The 11,066-nt window shown below is 31.9% G+C and overlaps 1 non-coding gene across 1 annotated transcript; it reads right to left on the bottom strand.

Annotated features, from left to right (window-relative positions):
* Window positions 1-9,132: 9,132 nt before the first annotated feature.
* On the bottom strand, window positions 9,133-9,234 carry LOC112476918. The gene has a single exon (XR_003045250.1). It is a non-coding gene; the product is annotated as a U6 spliceosomal RNA (small nuclear RNA).
* Window positions 9,235-11,066: the final 1,832 nt, after the last annotated feature.

The following is an 11,066-nucleotide window of genomic DNA, read 5'->3' as shown; positions in this document are numbered from 1 at the left end:
GAATTCATAAAAGACATCAGCATTGGATTGCATACTGGAATTCCTTAACTTACTAAATTATATAGTATAATTTTAATATCATGAATAGATCAAAACACTTCAAGCAGATAAATTAGTATATTCAGGAACAAATATTTAGATCAATTACACCTCAAAGAGAGTGGAACCATGTGGGAAGAGAAAGGCAAAGCACAAAGGGAAAACAAACACCAAACTGTGAAGTGATTTGCATTCTTTATCCACAGTACTGAAGATGGCTAAAAGTGTCACGGTGTGTGATCTTCTAGTTTCTTCAGAAATAGAACCATTATTTAGTAAAGTGATTATAAATGGAAAATTATTACTTGTGACATAAACATTAATTAGTTTAGGGTTCACATGTGATTTAATTAGTTCCATTTCAGGGGAAAGTTTAGGTAGGAAATTCAAAGGTGAGTGCACTGCAAAGATAGATGTCAATAAGGAGAAAAATGTGAAAGGTAGAAAGAGTTAATTCAATCCTGCAAACCAGAGAACTTCTGTAATTCACTTATTACATGTTTCACTGTCTTTGGTAAAATTCAGTTGCTGTGTTCTCATTGTTTTGCCTGCCCTTCTCCAGCATCATTGCTTTGGAAAGGAAATATCTCTACTTTATTTCTTGGGAAGTTTTAAAAAGTCTTTCTGGAATTGATAAAGATAATAGCTGTCAACTACCCTTACCTAAGCGAATCATTTTGTTTCCCTGATAAAAGATAAAAAGCATAAGACTATGAATATGGACATATGGACTGTTTTCAGTTTTGGGCTATTACAAATAAAACTGCTATGAACAGTTGTGTACAGAAACACAAGGTTTCATTTCTCCGGGATAAATTCCCAGGAGTATATATGCTGGGTTGTATTGTAGTTGCAAGTTTAGTTTTATAAGAAATTGCCAAATTTCTTCAGTGGCTGTACCAGTTTGCTTTCTCACCAGCAATATATGAGTGATCCCATTTTTTATACCCTTGACAGCATTTTGTATTGTACCTTTATTTTTTACCCAATCTGATAGGCAAGTAGGATCTTTGTTTATAAGATGGTTTCCCTTTCTCTAAACAACTGTGGATCTGAAAGCCAACACTGTATTATTCATTTCTGTATTCTCAGTGCCTAAATATCACCTTGCACATAATGAGTCCTCAATAAATATTTGCCGGAGAAATAAATTAAATAGTTAATAAATGAAAAAAAGAGCTTTTTATACACTAAAATGTTAAAGTTAAATGTATTTAAATATTACATTAACACAAAACAAATGAGAGCTAAAAATGAAATCTATACTGTAATTAAAATGGGCTGTCATACATACAACAAAAATGAGAGGATATTTTCATTACATTAATAAATTTCATAGCTGTATTAATTGAAATTATGATGATAGCAACTGATTAAATTCCTGACAGTATTCTTTACAAGTATGTGTTGAAAAATGGTTTCTGAAAATTTACTGATATTATTTCACAATAAAAATATTATCCTAAGATACTTATTATATTTATTTCACAATAGAATTCTTATTAATATTGAACATACTCTTAAGTGAATGATTTTAGAGAACATAACATCTCATAATGAGTAATTACAGCAACATTATACTATATTAGCAATAATAACATATTCACTTCCATTCATAAAGCAAGTTAGCTATTATATTATCAGAGCAAATTACTATAGACTCCATACATAAAAAATTGCTCACTACTAGGTGAGGAAATAGAATTTTGTGTATAGCATTCATTTGGAGCAAAATACTTTTATTATCTGAAAATATAAATTGGCATGGAGTAGACAATGAACCAGCTGAACTAGAGGTTTCATTTCTTTTTAACGTAGGGGGGAGGAAATATGAAAGATTCAAAATGAAATTACTTCATCAGAATTCACATTAGATTTTTATCTTTTCAGCTACCCAGATGCATCAATGCTCAACTGACTAAACTCCCAGCTGTATTATTCAAGGATGTTATTCAAGAAGGAATACTTGCAATATGTGTTACACTGAGTAGAGAGCTAATTAAAAGAAATTCACAGCTGGATTTTTAAGAAGGCTTTGATCTTAATTGTAAGGTGCTAAAAATGCTTATTGGTTGGATTTTTTTCTTTATACCCTAAATCTGTAGTCTTCCTTTGTAAGAAAATTGGTAAGAACTGTTCATGAATGAATGAATAAATCTTTATCTATGTTATCTTTTTTCTGTTAGAGCTTAATAAGCTATACCATATATATATGTTATATATATACATATAACATATACCATATATATAATATATATATATTTGAAAGACATCCCCTGCCTAAGAATAATGGTAAGAATGTAAAACTACATCCTTTAGAAAGGATCTATTGTTTATTGTTAAATAAAATCTCTACATTTAAAAATATGTATTATGAAAACTGTATTCTTCTATTTGAAGACATAAAATGTTTGCAGTGTTTTGCATTGAGTTCATTTTTTTCCTCACCAAACTGTAAGACTTTATCTCTGCTAAAGTGTACAGAGTTATATTTAGGCTACATAAGATCTAGTGGTGAGGGCAAGACAAAAATAATAGAGAAGTCTAAACAGAAAAATAATATAAAGGCAAATATAATGGATCATATAAAAAGAACAAACAAGCAACAATGGAATGACTGAGTTCTAAGCCACCTTTGTCACTGACAAATAGTATGATCTGTGAATCTCTCTTAGGTTCTGTATATCAATTTCGTCAACTGAAAAATATATACTATGCAAGTTAATGTCTTTTTATTCCAGAGGCAAGTTATTTTGATTTAAATAACTCACATTTACTCCTACTGGCTTAGACAGAAAAGGGAAATTAATATAAGGAAAAAGGGTGAACTTTAGTTAAACCAAGAGCAGAAAGTTAATTGAGACATCTATTAGGATCATTGCCTTTCTAGAGCTACTTTTTTCTTCTGTGCCCTAAATTTGATTCTAGTCTTGTTTGTTTGTTGTTTGGTGTTTTGTTTTGCTCTACCTCTCCCTCCCCCTCTTTTCTTCTCCTCCCCCTCCTCTCTCTTTTCCTCTCCCCCTCCAACTGTTCTTTTTTGGTGTTTCTTTGTCCAAGTCCTTATAGGCTAAGTTGAGTATTTACCCTTAATACAAATTCCAACTCCATAGATAGAAAAACAGATTGGTCAAGTATGAATCAAAAGCTGTCCCTTTAGATCAATGGATATTGGAGGTGGGGTCATATTGGCTCACTGTGTGTTCAGCAGAACCCTGGTATCTACACTGAGAAAGATATTGAGAGAATAGAACAGGTGATTGAACAATATGTCCATTTCACCAGGGAAGAGAATATTATGGAATTTTGGAGTAGCAAAATAAAAATATTTTATGCATGCAACAATAAAGATGTTTATTCTAAATACAACTTGCATATATATGTAGATTTATAGAGTGTAATGAAAGTAGAGCTGTTTTGAGAAAGAATTCATAAACTCGTTGTAGCCTAAACTGTTTCTCATTCTCAGGACCAATTTTACTTCAGTTATTGGTCATATAGTTGATTAGTCTTATAGCTTCCTTCTGTCTTCCCATATTTAAAGTTTTCTTCTCTCAGTCTTTTGAGTTTTCTTCTCTCGGTCATTTGAAATGAGCTATTAGGTATATTTTTGATGATTTACCTTTACTATAAAATAATAATATAAAAGGAAGTAAAATTAACCTTATAAAAATCACTAGGTAATTTTTAGAAAAACTGGAGAATTTATATCTGTTAATGTTAAGCTCAATGAACTGAGATTCTCATTTCCAAAAATAGTCCATATTCTTAGGACATGGTTTATTCATTAGTATGGACCCCTCGATTTTCCCTTAACTTGTTTATTCCTCACCTAGTTGATATTATACTAAAATGTATGAGTTTAAATTACATATTTTTAGTTTTTGAAGTAACTCAAAATAAAAATTGAAGTATTTAGCATTTTAAAATTTTCAAGAATGTTTTCTCATTTAACTAAAATTTATCTGAAACCTAAATTACATAAGGTTATTCAAATCATCCTCTGTCATCTGTAAACATTTTAAAATTAAGTATTCTGGAATAGAACTGATTTGTACAAAAATTATCATAGTGATGGATCTGTGGATTGATTTCCCTGCTTAATTATGGCAAAACGTTAATAAAAATAAGTGATTATTACTTATATTTGATATTGTTTTAATGTTTACAAAGACCTGAAAACTTGTTTTCATCTGGTCTTAATTAAACTCTGAAGTATGGACAGGAATTATTATTTACATCTGAAAAACGTGCACAGCAATGAATTGTCTTGCCTATACCCACATGGCTATACAGAACCAAAACTCAGACATCGACCCTGACTCTGATTCAAATTCGCCATTCTTTCTATTATACTGCTGATTTAAAATAATCCAACTGGGATAATATTTTGTCTCTAACAGGAGCAATAAAGATTGCTTTGGATAGAGAATTATAATTTTCTTTTAAGCAATTTTTTTAAAAAATAATCTTGCAATGTAATTATGAAACACAAATATCCATAATTCCTTTGGTGCATTCTTTTCAAGTCTACTTAGAATTTTACCTTGAACTCCTCCTTAATGATATCCATGAAAAGACTGAACACTGTAATTCTTTTATTTTTTCCATTTAATCCAAAGGCCAGAGCCTTTACACTAAAATTCTATGATTTGTAGATTACTTTCATATCCAGTAATAATTCTATTTTTAAGATTTTCATTCATTTTTTGAAAACACTAAATAATTAAGTTCTATTTAATTTGGGTCAACCTGACTTGAGGTATGACTAAAACTTAACCCTTAGGTCATTTTAAGTGCAGAAAAACAACAACCAAGATTAACAACTCTTAATAAAATGTTTCTTGAATAAAACTACTAGATAAAATAATTTCATTGCCTATACTAACACAAAAGTTAAACATATTTGTAAAAACAAAAACATATTTGATTTCTCTAACTTTAGAGGCAAATATATCTGAAGCTAAAATATTTACCATAACAGTAGCTAACATGCAGAATGCTATCGCTACATATATTAATTTTTTCAACCTTCACAACAAACACATATGTGCAGTTATTTTCTGGTTTTACAGATTAAGAAACTGAGATACAGAAGGGTTAAAATATTTGTCTCATTATATACGTGTAGCTAGCAAGTGGCAGAGCTTATATTTGAACATAATCAGTCTGGATACTCTATTTATTATCTTTCATTATTAGTATGCATAATGGACTTTTACTGGAAATAAGATGATCCTCAGGTATTTTTCTGCTAGCATTTATAATAAGTATAGATCAACTGGCTGGCACCTACTAGAACCTAACCAAATTATGCTCTACCTTACAGACAGCATGACCCTCATGTTCCTTCTGTGAATTTCTAACAGTTTGAGCTTTCTTCCATTGTCATTCTCTGAGGACACCTTTGCCTGACTATTCACAAGTACATCTTTTGTCTTGGCTTTTCCTCAAACTGAAGGCTCCTCCTGGTTTGGGGTGGCTTGCCTTTTCTAAACTGGACAAACAACTTAAACAAAACATCAAAATAAGAACCTTACAGATTGTTGACAAAAAAAAAAAAAAAGAGAGACATAGTCAATTCAGGTGACCCGTAAACCATCTTTGAGATCACAAATGGAGAATTTGTTTTTAAAAAATATTCTTATCTCTGTGGACAATATACATTTCATAAGTAGGAATTTCAAACTTCCCATGACAGCTTAGAGAGAGTTAGTGTCTAGGTCACAGTATCATGACTTATAGTGGAACTGGCTCAGATGGGTCCAGTTTCTGGAAGAGAATCATTCATCTCTTTAAACTTATGACTGACTTTTTGCTTTCAATCTCTGTAATATTAACAACTTCACTTTACAATCTAACAATAGGTTGAGATTTTGTTTTTACAATATTGACCATTTTTCTAACTAAATTAAGAAAATCAAAGTGACCTGACTAGCTAGCTGGTCAGTTAATCTTTTGCAAGTAGCCATTTTCCGAACAATAAGAAAACCTATCTATGTCTAAATTGACTCTTCAGAAGCTCATCCTGTGGTGTTAGTGGCTTGAACTAGAAAAGTAAAGTCTCCTTTTTGTTTTTTTATAAGTAGCTTATAAGAATAAAATTTAAGTTTGTTTAAACATTAGATTAGGCAAAATTCTAAGTAGCCAGCCATGTAGAAAAGGGTAAGTTGTCCAGGCAGGAATGGTATGCTACTCTCTCCAACCTTCATAACACTATCTATGGTAAGTGCAATAAATATTTGTTGATTTGAAATGTTAGAGCAGCAGTTCAATAGCATTTTTATGAGGAAAAAAACTACTGGGAAAATGAATGGTCTTATTTCCACAAGATCACCCTGGCAGCATTATTATTTGATCCTAAAGATTTTACTTTTTCACTTTCACATAAGCTCTAATGTACCAAAAACAACCCCAGAAAGATTGCAAATATTATATGCTATATAACATATATAATCTTATACTCTACAAGTCATCCAACATCATATTAAAATTACATTGCACATTTGAAATTTTCATCATTTCCTCATCTGTTGATGTTAAGAAATATAAAAATGCTCTATGATCTGAAAGAAAAAAAGCAAAGTTAACTGTGGACATGTTTACAAAATAATGCTTTTTTACAGAAATTATTTGACTAATTTAGTAGTTGTCTATTGAAAACATAGAGTAACTCTGTCCTTTTCTCAATTACTGAGTGCCTCCTGGCAGGGATTATCAATTTATTGGCATTTTAAAGCAGATAATTATTTAAGTAGAAGATCTCTATACTGGGCATTGTAGGATGTTTAGCAGCACCCCTGGCCTCCTCCCACTAGACGCCAATAGCTTCCTTACCCCAGAGTGGAGACAATCAAAAACATCTCCAGAGAATTCCAAATGTCCTCTGGGGGCAACATCATTGATTAAGAACCCCTTAGCTATATATAGCAGTTTAATCAAAACCAAAGGAAAATCGTTTACTTTACTTTATCCTCATTTCAGTCTAGTTTCTTTATTCTGGGAGCTTTAAAGGCATAAAGGAAATGCAAGCTTCACAATTATGCCTGTAAAGCATAGGTATGCACTTGATAATGCAGTGTTAGCAGGGATTCTCCATTGTTGTATAATGCTTCAAGTTTTAACATTCTTCTTAGAGAGTAAAAATTTATCATCGCATCTACCTAGAACTCTGAGCTATGGGTTTAGTTATTGGAGCTCCCCAACCTGGGTCAGAAACATTTTATTTGAACAGAAGAATCTATAGTTTGCACAACTCTGGAAGATGCTATTAGTCTTACTAGCAGATGATTTTCTAGAACTAATAGATAAGGTTGCAGGATCTATATTCCTGATTGTTAATCTTTTATGATAAGATTGAAGGGAAATACTTAGAATGTACTTGAACATCTCTGGGAACTTTTATTTCGGGTCTCTAAAAGTATTGACTATGAGGCTGTTTCTAAAAGATGGATTTCTTTAAATACAATGTATAAGAAAACATTTGAATTTATTTATTTATTTTTTTTTACAGTAGAAAAGAAAAGTTTTATTAGAAGAGAAAGTACACTTCCAGACGTAGAAGCAGGCCTGAGCAAGAGAAGCATGGCTCAAAAGGCCAAAATATTTGTATATTTGTTGTCTTTCTAAACATCCATGTCACAGAGAAGATCGTCTGAGAAACAGACTCTGAAACTGAGATTTTCATGAAGTAAGTTTATTGGAAAAGTGTATTGGGAATTAACTGTGAGAGAGAAAAGGAGTAGGATTGGGCAGGAGAAGAAGTTGAACTGCAGTGCAATAACCACAAAGGCCTTAGCAAACCCTATGGAGAATTCTCGAGCCGGGATGGCCTTACACAATCATCCTATTGTAAGACAGGAGTTGTCTTTTTTGCATCCCTCTGAACCAGTCATTGGATGCAAGCTGCCCTGGGAAGGGAGCATAGATTTAAGGGATGCAGATCTTTTGAACTGAGGACAATTTCTAGAGAACCTAACCAAATTATGCTTAGGATTTAGTTAAAAGCTGTCAGCCATCAGCATTCTTGACAGCTGAGGTAATTGAGGGCCTCAGTCCTCACTAAACATCTACTAAATCTCACATATCATTAAATAAAGAAAATCCTACCTAACTACTTCTATAAATTTGTGGAAGCACTCAGATGCTCTTATAAAATAATCCTGGGCTCAGCATTTTTTCTGGAAGATTTATTGGATTTTTAATTTCTGAGACAAAAGATAGTTTTTAGGACATTGGAATGATTCTGTTTCCTCTCCTACAATCTTTTATCAATATCTGGAAACAAATCTAAGGTTCTTGGACTTTCTCTGAAATTCAGAGAAAAAGGCTAGAAAGATCATTAAAAAGAGGCAAGATCTATCATCAAAATAAAACAACCATCTTCTCATTATAGATCATAGTAATGGTCTCACAAGGTATATGAATCAAGAAAATTAGTCATTCATAGAAAATTAAATTGTATTTTCCTGATTAACATAAATATTAATTAGGTAAACATTTTTTCTTTGCTGTAGTGAAAATGACATTGTATAAAGAAGAAAATGAAAACTAGATATATATTTTTAAATAATCAAAATTATTGATCATAACTTACTTTTTTCTATTAGCACACAGATTCAGACTATACATATACATATACATATAAAATGTCTCACACAGGATGAATATTAATTATATTTTTCCTGTTTCGTAGTGTTTGATTTTTAGAATGAAAGATCCATGAAATTTTGAAGACTAAGTAAAAATTCCAAATGACAACACACCCTATCTTTAAAGAATCATATGTTTTTCAATTTTTAACAGCTTTATTGATATACTTTAGCATATACAAATTGTATATGTTTACAGTGTACAACATGGTTTTAAATATATGTAAATATCATAAAAAAATCACAACGAAGCTACTTAACATATCCATCACCTCTGCATAGTTACCATTGTGTGTGTGTGTGTGTGTGTGTGTGTGTGTGTGTGTGTAGTGAGAAGATTAATTTAAGCTTTACCTTTTTTGCAAATTTTAATATATATGAGGCTGAAGGGAGCACCTTTTTGTGAATTTTAAATACACAATGTAATATTGTTAACTATCATTGCAAAAATATAGAATAGCTCATGAATTTGCATGTCAATTTTGCACAGTGATCATGCTAATCTCTGTATTGTTGCAATTTTAGTACATGTGCAGCCAAAGTAAACACACAAAAAAATCTTATTTTTAAAAAATACTCAGTCATCATAATCTGATTCATACCCACATTCATCAAAATAATTTGTGCCTATCACCATTTTAACTTGTTTCATGGATTACCATCATTTTTAATATCATAACATCTCCATTTTTGAATTCTAAAATATGAGTCTTCTTTTTAAGATGACTTTTTTTTCTGAGTCCTAGCTTTACTGATAATGAATTTCAACAGCTATTATACATGAAAGAAGGAAAATTCTCAGAAAGGAAATCAAGAACAAGAATATGGGTGTGCCCATGAGAAGAAGCAATAAAAATCTTACTTGTTCAGAACTTCCACTCCTCCAATCTACCACGAACTCTGAGAATAATAATGTGCAGTATTATTATTCAGCCTATTTATTATTCATTTTAGCTATCTATCTACACATCTATCTATTATCTATTTAATCTCCTTTGGTCATTCTCAAAACTTCTGTACCACAGATACACATAATAGCAATTGCATGATATTTTCTCTAAGTTAAAATTGTGGAGAACAATATGCAGAAAATATTGATATTGTCTTTCCTGTATTATTCTTCTGCTGAGCAAAACAATGCAATGTACAGAGGAAGAAAAGAAATACTTGAGTCTAAAGGTAAGTAAAAAGTATGAAAAGTATAAAAGCAGCATTGGTACATATATAAATCACACCAAGCTTTCTTCTAATGGTATTAGAGGACACTTGACTGGGGACAGGAGCAGGTGCTGGAAACAAGAAAGTCCTCTTTTCTTGAGCTTCCCCAAACTATCTAATTAAACTCTGGAGAGTAAACAAAGATTTTGCTAATTTGTCTTCATCTGATTTCACACCAAAAATATGTATATTTGTTTCTTCCCTGTCTGGAGGGTAATGTGATGGCTTTTCTCCAATGGGTAATATCATCTCCTCTTAGTTACTTTTGGCCTAGTCCATCATATATTTACAATTATCTTTCATGGTCCACCTCTTTGAAATTTAGTGTGGCCACGTGGCTAACGTTAGTTAATATGAAGATCAGTGACAAATATCTACTTCTAGTAGAATCTTTAAGAGCTACTGTACAATTTGCCATGTAGCCTTTGTTCCTATTAGGAGACCAACAATTTTCCAGATAGCTGCTCTAGCAGCCTGAGTCCTGGACTGAGGGAGACTGGAAGTGGAATGCCCTTATGAGCCATGATGGATATGTAGCATGAATAAGATTTAAATGTATATGATTTTAATCCACTAAAATTTGGTAAGGGATATTTGTAAATACAACCTAATCTAGCTCTTCTTGTTTCATTTTATGAATACTAATGTACCCATGTTTCCTCAAAGTAAACCATACTAAACAGTGAGAAGAATTAACTTGATGCAGAAAGGATTAGATTCCAAGGGTGTATACAGACAAGGAGCAGGGTACATCATGTGTCCCAAGGCCTACTGACTTGCCCTTTACTGTACTACACAAGATGCAAATCCTTACTAACCTTCTATATAGGGGAGAATTGGCAGTTTACTGATTTTATCTTCTTAAGAACTCTCTCTAGTATTCTACCCTTTCCTTTTATTCTAGGATGAGCATCTCTCTCTACATAAATAATCAAACATATTTATTGAGACCTCTGTCAGACCTCAAGGTGTCCCAAATGAGTCTCATTTGTGTTCACACCTGTATATTATCCATTGTCGAGTGTGCAGGGGGCTTGTCATCCTTTTCTAAGCAATATCATATAGCAAAGGTGGTAGGGTATTAGAACCTTAGGATTAGATCATGTGCTATAAGACTCCATCTTAAAAGACTGGTGCTAGATACTCTCCTTGCATACTTAA

The sequence above is a fragment of the Pteropus alecto genome, unplaced genomic scaffold (genome assembly GCF_000325575.1).
Source record: "Pteropus alecto unplaced genomic scaffold, ASM32557v1 scaffold81, whole genome shotgun sequence".
Lineage (NCBI taxonomy): Eukaryota > Metazoa > Chordata > Mammalia > Chiroptera > Pteropodidae > Pteropus > Pteropus alecto.
This window is presented reverse-complemented; position numbering and strand designations above follow the sequence as displayed.